Source organism: Balaenoptera borealis (assembly GCF_965194805.1).
Source record: "Balaenoptera borealis genome assembly, chromosome: 2".
In the NCBI taxonomy this organism is placed as follows: domain Eukaryota; kingdom Metazoa; phylum Chordata; class Mammalia; order Artiodactyla; family Balaenopteridae; genus Balaenoptera; species Balaenoptera borealis.
In genome coordinates, this window is record NC_138867.1 from 182,748,660 (window position 1) to 182,767,745 (window position 19,086).

At 41.1% G+C, this 19,086-nt stretch overlaps 1 long non-coding RNA gene across 2 annotated transcripts in view; it reads right to left on the reverse strand.

The window, feature by feature from the left end:
• Positions 1-19,086, reverse strand: part of LOC309624094 — a 55,680-nt gene that overhangs the window by 32,302 nt on the left and 4,292 nt on the right. Inside the window, exons 2-3 of one of the 2 annotated variants that reach the window (XR_014241764.1) lie at positions 18,438-18,707; positions 15,052-16,757 (exon numbers count right to left, since the gene is read on the reverse strand). This is a non-coding gene — a long non-coding RNA (uncharacterized lncRNA). Of the gene's footprint in view, positions 1-15,051; positions 18,708-19,086 lie in introns of those variants that run through there. The other variant, XR_014241763.1, reaches the window with a different exon arrangement.

A 19,086-nucleotide genomic window follows, 5' to 3' on the forward strand; every position in this document is an offset into this window, starting at 1 on the left:
CCCTCTTGCGAGAGCACCAGAATCACAACTGGCTGCTGGACAATCACTGACAGGAAGACCCTGGACTTCACCAAGGAGGATACCCCACGTCCAAGGACAGAGGAGAAGCCACAGTGAGACGGTAGGAGGGGCGCAATCAGAGTAAAATCAAATCCCATAACTGCTGGGTGGGTGACTCACAGACTGGCGAACACTTATACCACAGAAGTCCACCCACTGGAGTGAAGGTTCTGAGCCCCACGTCAGGCTTCCCAACCTGGGGGTCCGGCAACAGGAGGAGGAATTCCTAGAGAATCAGACTTTGAAGCCTAGTGGGAATTGATTGCAGGACTTTGACAGGACTGGGGGAAACAGAGACCCCAGTCTTGGAGGGCACACACAAAGTAATGTGTGCATCGGGACCCAGGGGATGGAGCAGTGACCCTGGGGGAGACTGAACCAGACCTACCTGCTGGTGTTGGGGGGTCTCCTGCAGAGGCGGGTGGTGGCTCTGTTTCACCGTAGGGATAAGGACACTGGCAGCAGAGGTTCTGGGAAGTTCTCCTTGGCGTGAGCCCTCCCAGAGTCTGCCATTAACCCCACCAAAGAGCACGGGTAGGCTCCAGTGTTGGGTTGCCTCTGGCAAAACAACCAACAGGGAGGGAACACAGCTCCACCCATCAACAGTCAAGTGGATTAAGGTTTTACTGAGCTCTGACCGCCACAGCAACAGGGAGGGAACCCAGCCCCACCCATCAACAGTCAAGTGGATTAAGGTTTTACTGAGCTCTGACCACCACAGCAACAGTCATCTCTACCCACCACCAGAGCCTCCCATCAAGCCTCTTAGATAGCCTCAACCACCAGAGGGCAGACAGGAGAAGCAAGAAAAACTACAATCCTGCAGCCTGTGGACCAAAAACCACAGTTACAGAAAGATAGAGAAGATGAAAAGGCAGAGGGCTATGTACCAGATGAAGGAACAAGAAAAAACCCCAGAAAAACAACTAAATGAAGTGGAGATAGGCAACCTTCCAGAAAAAGAATTCAGAATAATGATAGTGAAGATGATCCAGGACCTCGGAATAAGAATGGAGGCAAAGATCGAGAAGATGCAAGAAATGCTTAACAAAGACCTAGAAGAATTAAAGAACAAACAAACAGAGATGACCAATACAATAACTGAAATGAAAACTACACTAGAAGGAATCAATAGCAGAATAACTGAGGCAGAAGAACGGATAAGTGACCTGGAAGACAGAATGGTGGAATTCACTGCTGCGGAACAGACTAAAGAAAAAAGAATGAAAAGAAATGAAGACAGCCTAAGAGACCTCTGGGACAACATTAAACGCAACAACATTCGCATTATAGGGGTCCCAGAAGGAGAAGAGAGAGAGAAAGGACCAGAGAAAATATTTGAAGAGATCATAGTCGAAAACTTCCCTAACATGGGAAAGGAAATAGCCACCCAAGTCCAGGAAGCGCAGAGAGTCCCATACAGAATAAACCCAAGGAGAAACACGCCGAGACACATAGTAATCAAAGTGGCAAAAATTAAAGACAAAGAAAAATTATTGAAAGCAGCAAGGGAAAAACCACAAATAACATACAAGGGAACTCCCATAAGGTTAACACCTGATTTCTCAGCAGAAACTCTGCAAGCCAGAAGAGAGTGGCATGATATACTTAAAGTGATGAAAGGGAAGAACCTACAACCAAGATTACTCTACCCGGCAAGGATCTCATTTAGATTTGATGGAGAAATCAAAAGCTTTACAGACAAGCAAAAGCTAAGAGAATTCAGCACCACCAAACCAGCTCTACAACAAATGCTAAAGGAACTTCTCTAAGTGGGAAACACAAGAGAAGAAAAGGACCTACAAAAACAAACCCAAAACAATTAAGAAAATGGTCATAGGAACATACATATCGATAATTACCTTAAACGTGAATGGATTAAATGCCCCAACCAAAAGACATAGACTGGCTGAATGGATACAAAAACAAGACCCATATATATGCTGTCTACAAGAGACCCACTTTAGACCTAGGGACACATACAGACTGAAAGTGAGGGGATGGAAAAAGATATTCCATGCAAATGGAAATCAAAAGAAAGCTGGAGTAGCTATACTCATATCAGACAAAATAGACTTTAAAATAAAGAATGTTACAAGAGACAAGGAAGGACACTACATAATGATCCAGGGATCAATCCAAGAAGAAGATATAACAATTATAAATATATATGCACCCAACATAGGAGCACCTCAATACATAAGGCAACTGCTAACAGCTATAAAAGAGGAAATCGACAGTAACACAATAATAGTGGGGACTTTAACACCTCACTTACACCAATGGACAGATCATCCAAAATGAAAATAAATAAGGAAACAGAAGCTTTAAATGACACAATAGACCAGATAGATTTAATTGATATATATAGGACATTCCATCCAAAAACAGCAGATTACACGTTCTTCTCAAGTGCGCACGGAACATTCTCCAGGATAGATCACATCTTGGGTCACAAATCAAGCCTCAGTAAATTTAAGAAAATTGAAATCATATCAAGCATCTTTTCTGACCACAACGCTATGAGATTAGAAATGAATTACAGGGAAAAAAACGTAAAAAAGACAAACACATGGAGGCTAAACAATACGTTACTAAATAACCAAGAGATCACTGAAGAAATCAAAGAGGAAATAAAAAAATACCTAGAGACAAATGACAATGAAAACACGACGACCCAAAACCTATGGGATGCAGCAAAAGCAATTCTAAGAGGGAAGTTTATAGCTATACAAGCCTACCTAAAGAAACAAGAAAAATCTCAAGTAAACAATCTAACCTTACACCTAAAGAAACTAGAGAAAGAAGAACAAACAAAACCCAAAGTTAGCAAAAGGAAAGAAATCATAAAGATCAGAGCAGAAATAAACGAAATAGAAACAAAGAAAACAATAGCAAAGATCAATAAAACTAAAAGTTGGTTCTTTGAGAAGATAAACAAAATTGATAAGCCATTAGCCAGACTCATAGAGAAAAAGAGGGAGAGGACTCAAATCAATAAAATCAGAAATGAAAAAGAAGTTACAACAGACACCGCAGAAATACAAAGCATCCTAAGAGACTACTACAAGCAACTTTATGCCAATAAAATGGACAACCTGGAAGAAATGGACAAATTCTTAGAAAGGTATAACCTTCCAAGACTGAACCAGGAAGAAACAGAAAATATGAACAGACCAATCACAAGCAATGAAATTGAAACTGTGATTAAAAATCTTCCAACAAACAAAAGTCCAGGACCAGATGGCTTCACAGGTGAATTCTATCAAACATTTAGAGAAGAGCTAACACCCATCCTTCTTAAACTCTTCCAAAAAATTGCAGAGGAAGGAACACTCCCAAACTCATTCTATGAGGCCACCATCACCCTGATACCAAAACCAGACAAAGACACTACAAAAAAAGAAAATTACAGACCAATATCACTGATGAATATAGATGCAAAAATCCTCAACAAAATACTAGCAAACAGAATCCAACAACACATTAAAAGGATCATACACCACGATCAAGTGGGATTTATCCCAGGGATGCAAGGATTCTTCAATATACGCAAATCAATCAATGTGATACACCATATTAACAAATTGAAGAATAAAAACCATTTGATCATCTCAATAGATGCAGAAAAAGCTTTTGACAAAATTCAGCACCCATTTCTGATAAAAACTCTCCAGAAAGTGGGCATAGAGGGAACCTACCTCAACATAATAAAGGCCATATATGACAAACCCACAGCAAACATCATTCTCAATGGTGAAAAACTGAAAGCATTTCCTCTAAGATCAGGAATGAGACAAGGATGTCCACTCTCACCACTATTATTCAACATAGTTCTGGAAGTCCTAGCCACGGCAATCAGAGAAGAAAAAGAAATAAAAGGAATACAAATTGGAAAAGAAGAAGTAAAACTGTCACTGTTTGTGGATGACATGATACTATACATAGAGAATCCTAAAACTGCCACCAGAAAACTGCTAGAGCTAATTAATGAATATGGTAAAGTTGCAGGATACAAAATGAATGCACAGAAATCTCTTGCATTCCTATACACTAATGATGAAAAATCTGAAAGAGAAATTATGGAAACACTCCCATTTACCATTGCAACAAAAAGAATAAAATACCTAGGAATAAACCTACCTAGGGAGACAAAAGACCTGTATGCAGAAAACTATAAGACACTGATGAAAGAAATTAAAGATGATACCAACAGATGGAGAGATATACCATGTTCTTGGATTGGAAGAATCAACATTGTGAAAATGAGTATACTACCCAAAGCAATCTACAGATTCAATGCAATCCCTATCAAATTACCAATGGCATTTTTTACAGAGCTAGAACAAATCATCTTAAAATTTGTATGGAGACACAAAAGACCCCGAATAGCCAAAGCAGTCTTGAGGCAAAAAAATGGAGCTGGAGGAATCAGACTCCCTGACTTCAGACTATACTACAAAGCTACAGTAATCAAGACAATATGGTACTGGCACAAAAACAGAAACATAGATCAATGGAACAAGATAGAAAGCCCAGAGATTAACCCACGCACCTATGGTCAACTAATCTATGACAAAGGAGGCAAAGATATACAATGGAGAAAAGACAGTCTCTTCAATAAGTGGTGCTGGGAAAACTGGACAGCTACAGGTAAAAGAATGAAATTAGAATACTCCCTAACACCATACACAAAAATAAACTCAAAATGGATTAGAGACCTAAACATAAGACTGGACACTATAAAACTCTTAGAGGAAAACATAGGAAGAACACTCTTTGACATAAATCACAGCAAGATCTTTTTTGATCCACCTCCTAGAGTAATGGAAATAAAAACAAAAATAAACAAGTGGGACCTAATGAAACTTCAAAGCTTTTGCACAGCAAAGGAAACCATAAACAAGACGAAAAGACAACCCTCAGAATGGGAGAAAATATTTGCAAATGAATCAACGGACAAAGGATTAATCTCCAAAATATATAAACAGCTCATTCAGCTCAATATTAAAGAAACAAACACCCCAATCCAAAAATGGGCAGAAGACCTAAATAGACATTTCTCCAAAGAAGACATACAGACGGCCACGAAGCACATGAAAAGATGCTCAACATCACTAATTATTAGAGAAATGCAAATCAAAACTACAATGAGGTATCACCTCACTCCTGTTAGAATGGGCATCATCAGAAAATCTACAAACAACAAATGCTGGAGAGGGTGTGGAGAAAAGGGAAACCTCTTGCACTGTTGGTGGGAATGTAAATTGATACAGCCACTATGGAGAACAATATGGAGGTTCCTTAAAAAACTAAAAATAGAATTACCATATGACCCAGCAATCCCACTACTGGGCATATACCCAGAGAAAACCGTAATTCAAAAAGACACATGCACCCGAATGTTCATTGCAGCACTATTTACAATAGCCAGGTCATGGAAGCAACCTAAATGCCCATCAACAGACGAATGGATAAAGAAGTTGTGGTACATATATACAATGGAATATTACTCAGCCATAAAAAGGAACGAAATTGAGTCATTTGTTGAGACGTGGATGGATCTAGAGACTGTCATACAGAGTGAAGTAAGTCAGAAAGAGAAAAACAAATATCGTATATTAATGCATGTATGTGCAACCTAGAAAAATGGTACAGATGAGCCAGTTTGCAGGGCAGAAGTTGAGACACAGATGTAGAGAATGGACATATGGACACCAAGGGGGGAAAACTGCGGTGGGGTGGGGATGGTGGTGTGCTGAATTGGGCAATTGGGATTGACATGTATACACTGATGTGTATAAAATTGATGCCTAATAAGAACCTGCAGTATAAAAAAACAAACAAAACAACTAATACTAAACTTTCATTGGGTTATTTGTATGGAAATATGTTAATATAAATGTTTCAGACATTACATGAAATTTCTAAAAATCTTATATTTGTATTTGTATGGAAATATGTATGGAAATATGTTAACATAAATGTTTCAGACATTACATGAAATTTCTAAAAATCTTATATGTTCTGGTATAATGTTATAAGTAATAATCCTAGTTATTACTTTAAAATGTATATCTCAGAAATAACTAATTTTCTTGTCAACTGCATTATTATGAACTTTCATCAAATCTTTAACCGTGGTCATTTTTAAGTCTTTTGTCATTTACAGACAGTTCTGGGTATACTCTGATGATTTTGCAAATATGTTCCTATAAAAGGGTTTCATCTTCAAGAAATTCATGGAAAAGACTCTGACAAGTACAGGTTTCTGGTAACTGACTGTACTGCTGAACTGAATGAATAAGCATTTTCAGAACTCTAATGAAAAACTGATGAACTCATAAAAGTGCTAACAAAAGATCAAGATGGAAAAAAAAATTAATTACATGGGACTGAGTGAACTGATGAGGATGAGTATAATTTTTGTGACTTTCTGTCTGAATTAAAAAAAAAAAAAAATCCCACAAGGACTCAGAGGCAAAGAATATACAAATCAATTTTCACTGCAAAGTAAAGGAGCTGTTACAGTGGAGGATTACTGGACTGAATGTCAATATTATGACATAGTATGAGTGTGTTTCATGTTTGGTAATTGCAATCATTGTTGCTTTTGTTGTGGTCATCCATGTACAATGCTTGGTGTCAGTCTATTTATCTCTTGTAAAAATAAAATACAGTGTGTGTGTGTGAAAAAAAAAAAAAAAAAAAAAGAAATGGATTCTGTGCTCCCCCCCACCCATCAAATAATGTCTGTAGCTTCCCACTGCACTTCAAATAGAATTGTCACCTTTAGGTACTGTGTACTACCCCCAAGCCTGCATGACTTACCTCTCACTCTCATCCTTGGTCTCCTGCACCAGTCATAGCATCTCTGTCCACTTCCAGGAGAGGCAAAGCTCCTTCCTCTCTGAGGTGTCAAGTTACTTCCCCTCCTCCTCAAGTTCCCTTCACCTCCTCCTCCCTCCAGTTTCTCCACTGCCTTATAACAATTCATAGTTGGTAACTGCAGATGGTTGGCTGCAAAGAGAAAGGAGAAGAGCCTTCCAGGCAGAGGTAAGAGCAAATGCTAGCATGTGCAAGGCTTCTGATCAGAGATGGGAAAGAGCTATGTGTGTTTAAGAAACTGAAATAAAATTTTTTCAGAAGACAAAAAAAAAAAAAGAAAAAAAGAAATAATGACAGTCTAAGAGACCCTCTAGAACAACATTAAACACACCAAAATTCGTCCGCATTATAGGGGTCCCAGAAGGATAGGAGAGAAAGGACCTGAGGAAATATTTGAAGAAATAATAGCTGAAAACTTCCTTATCACAGGAAAGGAAGCAAAGAGAGTCCCAGGCATGATAACTCCAAGGAGGAACAGGCCAAGGCACATATTAATCAAATTTACAAAAACTGGGACTTCCCTGGTGGTCCAATGGCTAAGACTCCACGCTCCCAATGCAGGGGGCCCAAGTTCGATCCCTCGTGGGGGAACTAGATCCCACATGCCACAACTCAGAGTTCAAATGCCGCACTAAGGGTTTGCACGCCACAACTAAGAGTTCATATGCCGCAACTAAAGATCCTGCATGCTGCAACTCAAGATTCCACATGCCGCAACAAAGATCAAAGGTCCTGCGTGCCACAAATAAGACCCAGCAGAGCCAAATAAATAAATTTTTTTTTAACTTACAAAAATTAAAGACAAAAAGAAAATACTAAAAGCAACAAGGGAAAAGCAACAAATAACATACAAGGGAATCTGCAGAAGGTGATAGGGTGATTTTCCAGCAGAAACACTACAGGCCCAAAGAAAGTGGCAAAATATATTTAAAGTTATGAAAAGGAAAAACCTACAATCAAGAATACTCTACTCAGCAAGGCTCTCATTCAGGTTCAACGGAGAAATCAAAAGCTTTGCAAACAAGCAAAAGCTAAGAGAATTCAGCATCACCAAACCAGCTTTACAACAAATGCTAAAGGAAATTCTCTAGGTGGAAAAGAAAAGGCCAAAACTACAAACAAGAAAATTACAAATGGGAAAGCTCACCACTAAAGGCAAACATACAGCAGAGGTAGGAAATCATCCACATACAAATATAATATCAAAACCAGCAATCGGGGCTTCCCTGGTGGCGCAGTGGTTGAGAATCTGCCTGCCAATGCAGGGGACACGGGTGCGAGCCCTGGTCTGGGAGGATCCCACATGCCGCGGAGCAACTAGGCCCATGAGCCACAACTACTGAGCTTGCGCGTCTGGAGCCTGTGCTCCGCAACAAGAGAGGCCGCGACAGTGAGAGGCCCGCGCACCGCGATGAAGAGTGGCCCCCGCTCGCCACAACTGGAGAAAGCCCTCGCGCAGAAACGAAGACCCAACACACCCAAAAATAAATAAGTAAATAAATACATAAAAAAAAACAAACCAGCAATCGTGAGAAGAGGAAAGTACAACTACAGGATACTGAAAATGCATTTGAAATTAAAAGACCAGCAACTGAAAACAATCTTGTATGTATATAGACTGCTATATCAAAACTCCATGGTAACCTCAAACAAAAAATCTACAATAGATATACACACACAAAAGAATAAGAAATCCAAACAGAACACTAAAGTTAGTCATCAAATCACAAGAGAAAAAAATCTTACAAAAACAAATCCAAAACAATTAACAAAATGGCAATAAGAACATACAAATCGATAACTACCTTAAACGTATATGGATTAAATACTCTAACCAAAAGACAGAGACTGGCTGAATGGATACAAAAACAAGACCCGTACATATGCTGTCTACAAGAGACCCACTTCATATCTAGGGACACATACAGACTGAAAGTGAAGGGATGGAAAAAGGTATTCCACACAAATGGAAATCAAATGAAAGCTGGAGTAGCAATACTCGTATCGGACGGAACAGACATTAAAATAAAGGCTGTTACAAGAGACAAAAAAGTACACTACATAATCAAGGGATCAATCTAAGAAGAAGATATAACAATTGTAAATATATATGCATACAACAGAGGAGCACCTCAATATATAACACAAATGCTAACAGCCATCAAAGGAGAAATTAACAGTAACTCAATAATAGTGGGGAACTTTAACACCCAACTTTCATCAATGGACAGATCATCCAGACAGAAAACCAGTAAGGAAACATAGGCCTTAAATGACATATTAGACCAGACGGACTTATTTATTTTTTATTTATTTATACATTGAGTCTTTTTAATGCTTATTTATTTATTTATTTTTGGCTGCAATGGGTCTTCATTGCTGTGCGTGGGCTTTCTTTAGTTGCGGCGAGCGGGGGTTACTCTTGACTGTGGTGCACAGGCTTCTCACTGCAGTGGCTTCTCTTGTTGTGAAGCATGGGCTCTAGGCGCAGGGGCTTCAGTAGTTGTGGCATGTGGGCTCAGTAGTTGTGGCTCACAGCCTCTAGAGCGCAGGCTCAGTAGTTGTGGCGCATGGGCTTAGTTGCTCCACAGCATGTGGGATCTTCCCAGACTAGGGCTCAAACCTGTGTCCCCTGCATTGGCAGGCGGATTCTTAACCACTGCGCCACCATGGAAGTCCCTAGATCAGATGGACTTAATTGATATTTATAGAGCATTCCAACCAGAAGCAGCAGAATACACATTCCTCTCAAGTGCACATGGAACATTCTCCAAAATAGAACACATGCTGAGCCACAAAGCAAGCCTCGGTAAATTTATGAAACTGAAATCATATCAAGCATCTTTTCTGATCACAATGCTATGAGATTATAATTCAACAAGAAAAAACTGTAAAAAGCACAAACACATACAGGCTAAACAATATGCTACTAAACACCAATGGATCACTGAAGAAATCAAAGCAGAAATCAAAAATACCTAGAGACAAATGAAAACGAAAACACGATTCAAAACCTACAGGACGCAGCAAAAACAGTTCTAAGAAAGAAGTTTACAGCAATACAGTTGTACCTCAGGAAACAAGAAAAATATCAAATAAACAACCTAACCTTACACCTAAAGCAACTAGAGAAAGAAGAACAAACAAAACCCAGAGTTAGTAGAAGGAAAGAAATCATCAAGATCAGAGCAAAATGAATGAAATTAGAGACAAAGAAAGTAATAGAAAAGATCAATGAAACTAAAATCTGGTTCTTTCAAAAGATAAACAACAAAACTGATAAACCTTTAGCCAGACTCATCCAGAAAAAAATGGAGAGGGCTCAAATCAAAAAAAATTAGAAATGAAAATGGAGAAGTTACAATAGACACCACAGAAATACAAAGGATCATAAGAGACTACTACAAGCAACTATATGCCAATAAAATGGACAACCTAGAAGAAATGGACAAATTCTTAGAAAAGTACAATCTCCCAAGACTGAACTAGGAAGAAATAGAAAATATGAACAGGAAAATCACAAGTACTGAAATTGAAACTGTGAAATTAAAATTCCCAACAAACGGAAGTCCAGGACAAGATTGTTTCACAGGTGAATTCTATCAAACATTTAGATAAGAGTTAATGCCTACGCTTCTGTAACTATTCCAAAACACTGCAAAGGAAGGAACACTCCCAAACTCATTTTATGAGGCCACCATCACTCTGATACCAAAACCAGACAAAGATACCACAACAAAAAGAAAATTGCAGGCCAATATCACTGATAAACACACACACAAACATCCTCAAGAAAATACTAGCAAACCATGGGAATTCCCTGGCGGTCCAGGGGTTAGGACTCCATGCTCTCACTGCTGAGGGTCTGGGTTTGATCTCTGGTCAGGGAACTAAAACCCCATAAGCCACGCAGCATGGCCAAAAAAAAAAAAAAGCAAACCAAATCCAACAATACATTAAAAGGATCACACACCATGATCAAGTGGGATTTACCCTGGGGATATAAGGATTCTTCAATATCTGCAGATCGATCACTGTGATACACCACTTTAACCATCTGATCATCTCAATAGATACAGAAAAGGTTTTTGACAAAATTCAAAACCGATTTATGATAAAAACTCTCCAGAGAGTGGGCACAGAGGGAACATACCTCAACATAATGAAGTCCATATATGACAAATCCACAACTAACATCACACTCAATGGTGAAAATCTGAAAACATTTCCTCTAAGATCAGGAACGAGACAAGGATGTCCACTCTCACCACTATTATTCAACATAGTTCTGGAAGTCCTTGCCACGGCAATCAGAGAAGAAAAAGAAATAAAAGGAATACAAATTGGAAAAGAAGAAGTAAAACTGTCACTGTTTGCAGATGACATGATACTATACATAGAAAACCATAAAGATGGTACAGAAAACTACTAGAGCTCAAAAAGGAATTCAGTAAAGTTGCAGGATACAAAATTAATACACAGAAACCTGTTGCATTTCTATACACTAAACAAAAGATCAGAAAGAGAAATTAAGGAAACAATTCCATTTACCATCGCATCAAAAAGAATAAAATACCTAGGAATAAACCCACCTAAGGAGGCAAAGACCTGTATTCTGAAAACTATAAGATGCTGATGAAAGAAACTGAACATGACACAAACAGATGGAAAGATATACCATTTTCTTGGATTGACAGAATCAATATTGTCAAAATGACTATACTATCCAAGGCAATCTACAGATTCAATGCAATCCCTATCAAATTACCAATGGCATTTTTCACAGAACTAGAACAAAATTTTTTTTAATTTGTATGGAAACACAAAAGACCCCAAATAGCCAAAGCAATCTTTGGGTCAACAAAAAATGGAGCTGGAGGAATCAGGCTCCCTAACTTCAGATTATACTACAGAGCTACTGGGATCAAGACGGTGTGGTACTGACGCAAAAACAGAAATACAGATCAATGGAACGGGATAGAAAGCCCAGAGATAAACCCACGCACCTACGGTCAATTAATGTACAACAAAGGAGGCAAGAATATATAATGGAGAAAACAGTCTCTTCAGTAAGTGGTGCTGGGAAAACTGGACAGCTGCATGTAAAAGAATGAAATTAGAACATTCTTTAACAACATACACAAAAATAAACTCAAAATGGATTAAAGACCTAAATGTAAGACCGGACACTATAAAATTCTTAGAGGAAGACATAGGCAGAACACTCTTTGACATAAATCGCAGCAGTATCTTTTTTGATCCATCTCCTACAGTAATGAAAATAAAGACAAAAATAAACAAATGGGACCTCATTAAACTCAAAAGCTTTTGCACAGCAAAGGAAACAATAAACAAAACAAAAAAGACAACCCACAGAATGGGAGAAAATATTTAGAAACGATGCAACCAACAAGGGATTAATCTCCAATATTTACAAACAGCTCATGCAGCTCAATTTCAAAAAAACAAACAACCAATCAAAAAATAGGCAGAAAGGGACTTCCCTGGCAGTCCAGTGGTTAAGACCTCGCCTTCCAATGCAGGGGGGTGGGTTCGATCCCTGGTCGGGAAGCTAAGATCCCACAAGCCTCGTGGCCAAAAAAACCAAGGCACAAAACAGAAGCAATATTGTAACAAATTCAATAAAGACTTTAAAAATGGTTCACATCAAAAAAAAAAAAAAAAAAATCTTAAAAAAAAAAAATAGGCAGAAGACCTAAATAGACATTTCTCCAAAGAAGACACACAGATGGCCAAGAGGCACATGAAAAGATGCTCAACACTGCTAATTATTAGAGAAATGCAAAGATACCACCTCACACCAGTCAGAAGAGCCATCATCAAAAAGTCTACAAATAATAAATGCTGGAGAGGGTGTGGAAAAAAGGGAACCCTCCTACCCTGTTGGTATTAATGTAAATTTGTACAGCCACTATGGAGGACAGTATGGAGGTTCCTTAAAAAACTTAAAATAGAGCTACCATATGACCCAGCAGTCCTCCTCTTGGGCATGTATCTGGAGAAAACCGTGCTTTGAAAGAAGACATCACCCCAGTGTTCACTGCAGTGCTGTTTACAATAGCCAGGACATGCAAGCAACCTAAATGTCCGTCAACAGATGCATGGATAAAGATGTGGTACCTATATACAATGGAATTTTCCAGCCATTAAAAAGAATGAAATAATGCCATTTGCAGCAACATGGATGGACCTAGAGATCGTCATACTAAGTGAAGTAAGTCAGACAGAGAAAGACAAATATATGATAACACTCATATGTTGGATCTTATTTGAAAAAATGATACACATGAACTTATTTACAAAGCAGAAACAGACTCACAGATTTCGAAAACAAACTTAAGGTTACCAAAGGGTAAACCTGGGGGATGGGATAAATTAGGAGCTTGGGATTAACATACACATAGTACTCTCACACAACAATGTAAAGCAACTATACTCCAACAAAAATTAATTAATTTTAAAAAATACACACACTAGTATATATAAAATAGATAACCAACAAAAACGAACAAGACCACTGGGAACTCTACTCAATATTCCATAATAGGGCTTCCCTGGTGGTGCAGTGGTTAAGAATCCACTTGCCAATGCAGGGGACACGGGTTCGAGTGCTGCTCTGGGAAGATCCCACATGCCGCGGAGCAACGAAGACCCAACGCAGCCAAAAATAAATAAAATATAAAAATATATATTCCATAATAACCTAAATGGGAAAACAAATTGAAAAAGAATAGATATATGTATTTGTATAACTGAATCACTTTGTTGTACATCTGAAACTATCACATTGTAAATCAAATACAGTCCAACATGAAATAACTCTAAGTATTACATATGGAAGATCCACAAAGAAGTTGAATCAGAGAATAAGCTTATAATCAGAGTGCAGGGTTTTTGGTAAGTTTCCAGAAATGCAATACAAAAACAGATCTTGGTGCATTGTGAATCACTAGTAACAGCGGCTAAAAGACATTTTTAGAAGATAACCTAGACTATTAAAACTAACTTTAATGGCACCTTTTCAATTTGTTAGAAACTTTAAGTCCTAAAGTATGCCTGCGAAATAATACAAAATTTATATATTGATCTCTACCCCTGGTTCCTGGCACAGAGCTCTTAAAACCCTTGTAAATTCCTAAGCGATAAGAGGACCAGGAGCATCTTTTGTTCTGTGGAGGCAACTGGGTGGGCTCCTGGATGGGGCTGGTCACCAGAAAGACCACGCCATGATTGGAAGCTTGGGCTTTTCAGCCCCACCCCCCAACCTCCAGAGAGGGGCCAGGGGCTGGAAACGGAGTGAATAAGTGATCATGCCTGTGTGAAGAAGCCTCCATAAAATCCCAATAGCAGGGGGTTCTGAGAGCTTCAAGATGAACACATCCACACCAGGAGCGTGACACACGCCAAGTCCGCGGGCACAGAAGCTCCTGCACTCGGGACCCTCCCAGACCTCGCCCTGTGTATCTCTTCATCTGGAAATCCGTGTGTATCTTTTATCATATCCTTCACTAAACTGGTAAACATAAGCAAATGTTTCCCTGAGTTCTGAGAGCCACTCTGGCAAATTAACTGAACCTGAGAAGGGGGTTATGGGAAACTCTGATCTGTAGCCAAGTCAGACAGAAGTTGTGGGCAACCTAGGGACCAACTACTTTCGATTAGCATCTAAAGTGGGGGGACGGTCCTTAGGGACTGAGCCCTTAAGCTGTGGGGTCTGACACTGTCTCCAGGTGGACGGTGTCAGAACTGAGTTGGGTTGTAGGACACCTGGTTGGTGTCACAGAACTGCTGGGTCTGGGAAACCCCTATAGCTCTGGTGACCAGAAGTAGCAGAAGTGAAATCTTCTGTGTGAAAGTAAAACAGACAGACACAGTGCGGAGAGCTGTAGTTTGTTCCAAGGCAATCTCTAATGAAGGACATAAAATGATCTTTTTTTTCTTTTCGGCTGCACCACTTGGCTTGCGGGATCTTCGTTCCCCGACCAGAGATCAAACCCTGGCCCCCTGCAGTGGAAGCTCGGAGTCTTAACCGCTGGACCGCCAGTGAAGTCCCTGAAACGATCTTAATGGGAAAATTATAGTGTTACCGAACGACATCAAAGTAGAAAGAAAGAGAGGGCGCGTGTTCTCGGAAAAGAGACGCAATGCCATCATGATAGCAACTCTCCCAAACAGATGCAGAGTGTTCACAAAATTCCATTACATCCAAAACCAGGTCGGGTTTTTTGGTTTGTTTATGAAAAACTACTTCTAAAAACTGAAATGAGAGCCAAATGTCGAAGAATAGCCAAGTTTCCTACAGAACAAGGTGGAAGAACTTTCCCTAAAACACATCAAAGCATTTAAGTCCGGACAGTAGTTGGGGCCACACAGCATTAGCAGGAGGAGGGACTCACAGACCTGGGGAAAGAATGGACATGGGGCAGGAATCTCCTCCAGGGCAGGCACTGGCCCACAGGGCGATGAAAAATGGCTGTCTACGGGCGGGTGGGGTAGGGGGGTGGGTAACACTGTCAATGTCATGTATAATAATCCATTTAATGCAGATTTTGGGGGGTTTTTTTGGCCGAGCCCCGAGGCATGAGGGATCCTAGTTTCCTGACCAGGGATCGAACCCACACCCCCTGCAGTGGAAGCACGGAGTCTTAACCACTGGACCGACAGGGAAGTACTTTCAGAAGAAGTTAAAGGCAAGTGTCCCACGACTTCTGTATACAGATTTTTCTTATATAAGGAAAATAAAAAAGAAGCTACAAAGGAGGAGATTGACCAATTCATTTCTGTTAACCTTGAGTCCATTCACCAGCACAGAATAAAGGGGATGAAAAAATAAACCACACACGGGGAGACAATATTGGCAGTGCCTGCAAACGAAAAAGGATTCATGCCCAGAGCATCTAAAGAAAACTGAAGAAATCAAGAAACATACAAATACACACATCACAGAAGATGAACCACCACACCCTCGTCTGGTAAGAACCGTACATAACCACGAAGAGACCCTGGCTCCCACTCGAGGTGGACAAGCATTTATCGAGGTCACTCAGCGATGGGGACCACAAGGAAGAAATAAACAGGCGGGCAAGAATACACTCCAGACACGACCAGCATTTTCTGAGTAAATTTAAACTTATCCATAAGGTACAAAGCCACGCTTTTTTCTCTGAAGTGCAGAAACTCAAGTCACATCTCGCACTTGGAGATAAAAACAAGAATGACTGTCGCAGCATTGCTAACTAATCAAAAAATGCACTTGGGGAAGTCCCTGGCAATCCAGAGGTTAGGGCTCTGCGCTTCTACTGCAGGGGCCCGGGAACTAAGATCCCACAAGCCATGGTGCAGCCAAAATAAAAACCAAAACATTTGGAAGAACCCAGGCAGCAAAGGCACTGGAACACATGAGTCAATGGGGAAAGGTGAGCCTCAGACACCAGCACGTGTGAAACAGACTGGGGCTGAGAAACCCCAGAGAAACTTCTGTGTGACATTACTGGTGATTTATGAACTAACGTTCACTTCTTGGAAACTGAAGGGGCAAAATCAGACGACACACTGCTTAGTGATAAGAGATGGTAAAGGTATGAATAATAACAAAGAATGAGGACAGAGGTCACCTTGGCAACAGGAGGGAGAGAAGATGTGGGAGAAGCACAGGAGATGCGGAGATGCCAACAGGTACCAGGGCCTACCTGCACACCTGAGTCCACAGGTGTTTATATTGTTATTATTAATGTTGCAGCAAAACAGAAACAAGCACATGGGCTTAGGCACAGACCAGCCAAACGGGCCTGAAAGAGATAAGCAACCTTGGTTATTTTGCAGCTGTTACTACTAACAAACACTTGTAGCTAGACTTGTCCCTCACAAAGCTGATTACTCTAGGAATCCACATGAATTACACTCTGCACCTGGCACTCTTCTCCCCCTACACTCCCTTGTAGCGCTCTTTATTTCAGAAAGAAGGTCACAGGCCTATAACTGCAGGGATACCAGACCCGGTTGCCAGGCTGCCTAACGCCAGCTGTGACCATTTTGAAATAATGCAAGAAAAAATGCAAGACCTTCACAGCTTTGATCCTTATCACGTACCCCAGACCGAGAGTCCTGAGTATAAAAAACTTCTCTCTACCCTCTCGAAGGGGGCACAGTTCTTGCGGTGCTAGCCTACTGTGTTCCCCACTTTGCCTGGCAAAGAATCAAGCTATTCTTTCTTTTCCTCAAAACTCTTTGTCTCCATATTTCTGTTCCGCATCGGTGCACAGGGAGCCAAGATTATTTTGGCATCATTAACTTAATGCAAAAGTCACACGATTTAAGAACAGCCCCACGGCAAGCACCGGACACCTCAGAGAGGACACACTACCCCCAGCACTACTGGAAGCGGATCCCCTCCCCTCGTGATCGTGGCATCGACAGCTCCTCCTGTGGTAGTTCCATGGTCTGGAGGCCACCTGCATGGGGTGAGGGGGGCAGCAAGACCCCAGGGCACCTCCCTTCACCTCCCTCGAAGGCTCAGCTTTGCACTCAGCTTGTCCCCCACCCCAGGTGATGCCCCTGCTTCAAGCTCCGTGGGTCATTTACAGGAGACAAAGACCCTCCCCCCAGAGTGTGAATGGGAGCCTGCAGGATCCCTGCTTCCACCTGTGTTCACGGATAACGTAAAGGAGGGAAATTCTAGGGCACTTTTACGGCTTTAATAACTGGATCCTGCTTATTCCTTTCAGAAGACAGGTATTGAGACAGGCTGGATCCTGGGACCCTTTGCTGCAGTGCTTGCACCTGGACAACCATCTCCTCCAGCAACAGATGCAAAGAAACTCTAAGGGACTAAAAATAACTGCACGCATGCGCAGTGGGGGCAAATTAAGAAAAACAAGATACAAAAAGGCCAAAACCCAACTGCCACTTCCGAGGTACGGGAGCAAAAGCAGGGTCCTGTGCATGACCCCCGCACACGGCACCACCAAGGGGGTGGCCAGACCATCTAAGCCACCCCTCCGGCCCGACCCACCCACCTACCCTCACCCTCACCCCGTTTACCAGCCCGCCCCTCCTCCTGGATCCAGCAAAGGCACCAGTTACTTGTTCTCGCTCTCTCGTGCTGTAGCAGGAACCTCAATAAAGCCTTGCCTGAACTCCTCACCTGGCCTAATCAATTTCTACTGATTAAGGGCTCCAAGAACCCAGGTTGGTTAACAGTTATCAGCTAATACCCTCATGGTAACACACCGTTTGTAAATTAATCAGAATTGAACACTAGTTGCTTTTACAGGTCACATTTTACAGAATTTTCATTAATCTGAATGCCACATGTGTTAACAGGAAATGGAACAGGACCAGAGCGTCAGGAACTCTGTACCTTGTATGGAAGAGTCACTATTATTTTTATAAAGACATGAATCCGCCTCTTTGTCGACCTTATTTCAGTGTACTGTCAAGTTTAACAATGTAATAGCCATTTATCTTACCAGCAAAAGTGAGTTCAGGAATAGAGGGAGTAATTGCAATCTATGACGGACCACCGGCAAATCCAGAGAATAATGAAGGGGCGCTTACTATTAAGGGAGAAGGAGTAGTTTGGAGGGGCTGTAATAACCGAGGAGTCCATTGGAGGAGCTGGGCGTCCAAAATACGGAGGCTTCTCAGTGGCTGGGCTGTTCTGGCCCAGAGAGGTTTTCTTCTTTCTGCTGGGTAGTAAGATGCGCCTTCCAGTTGGAGATGTAGAGGGCGGTCTCCACCTGTTTGGAGTAATTGATGAAGCTTGGGGAGAGGGAGGGGGACGCCGAGAGCTCTCCCTATAGGCCCATTTCCACTCCAACTTTAGCTGAGGTTTCTTCAATTAATTCCAGAGAACTTTCTGCATTTTCCCCACAACTGCAGTGGAAGACAGGACATTCCTGAGACCCTTCCCAGAACAACACGAGTCGAAACAACACGCTCCGTGCCAGGAGACCAAGAACAGACCTGAGGAACTTACTATCTAAGTGGAAGGAGAGGGGGAAAGGATCCGTTATTTTACCTTTACTGAAAACTGAGGCCAGAGTGAAAGCAGAACCTTCAGGTCCAGGGCGGGTCCCCTGCAGCCACCCCAACCGCCCTCCCCAAGTCCTGTCCTCC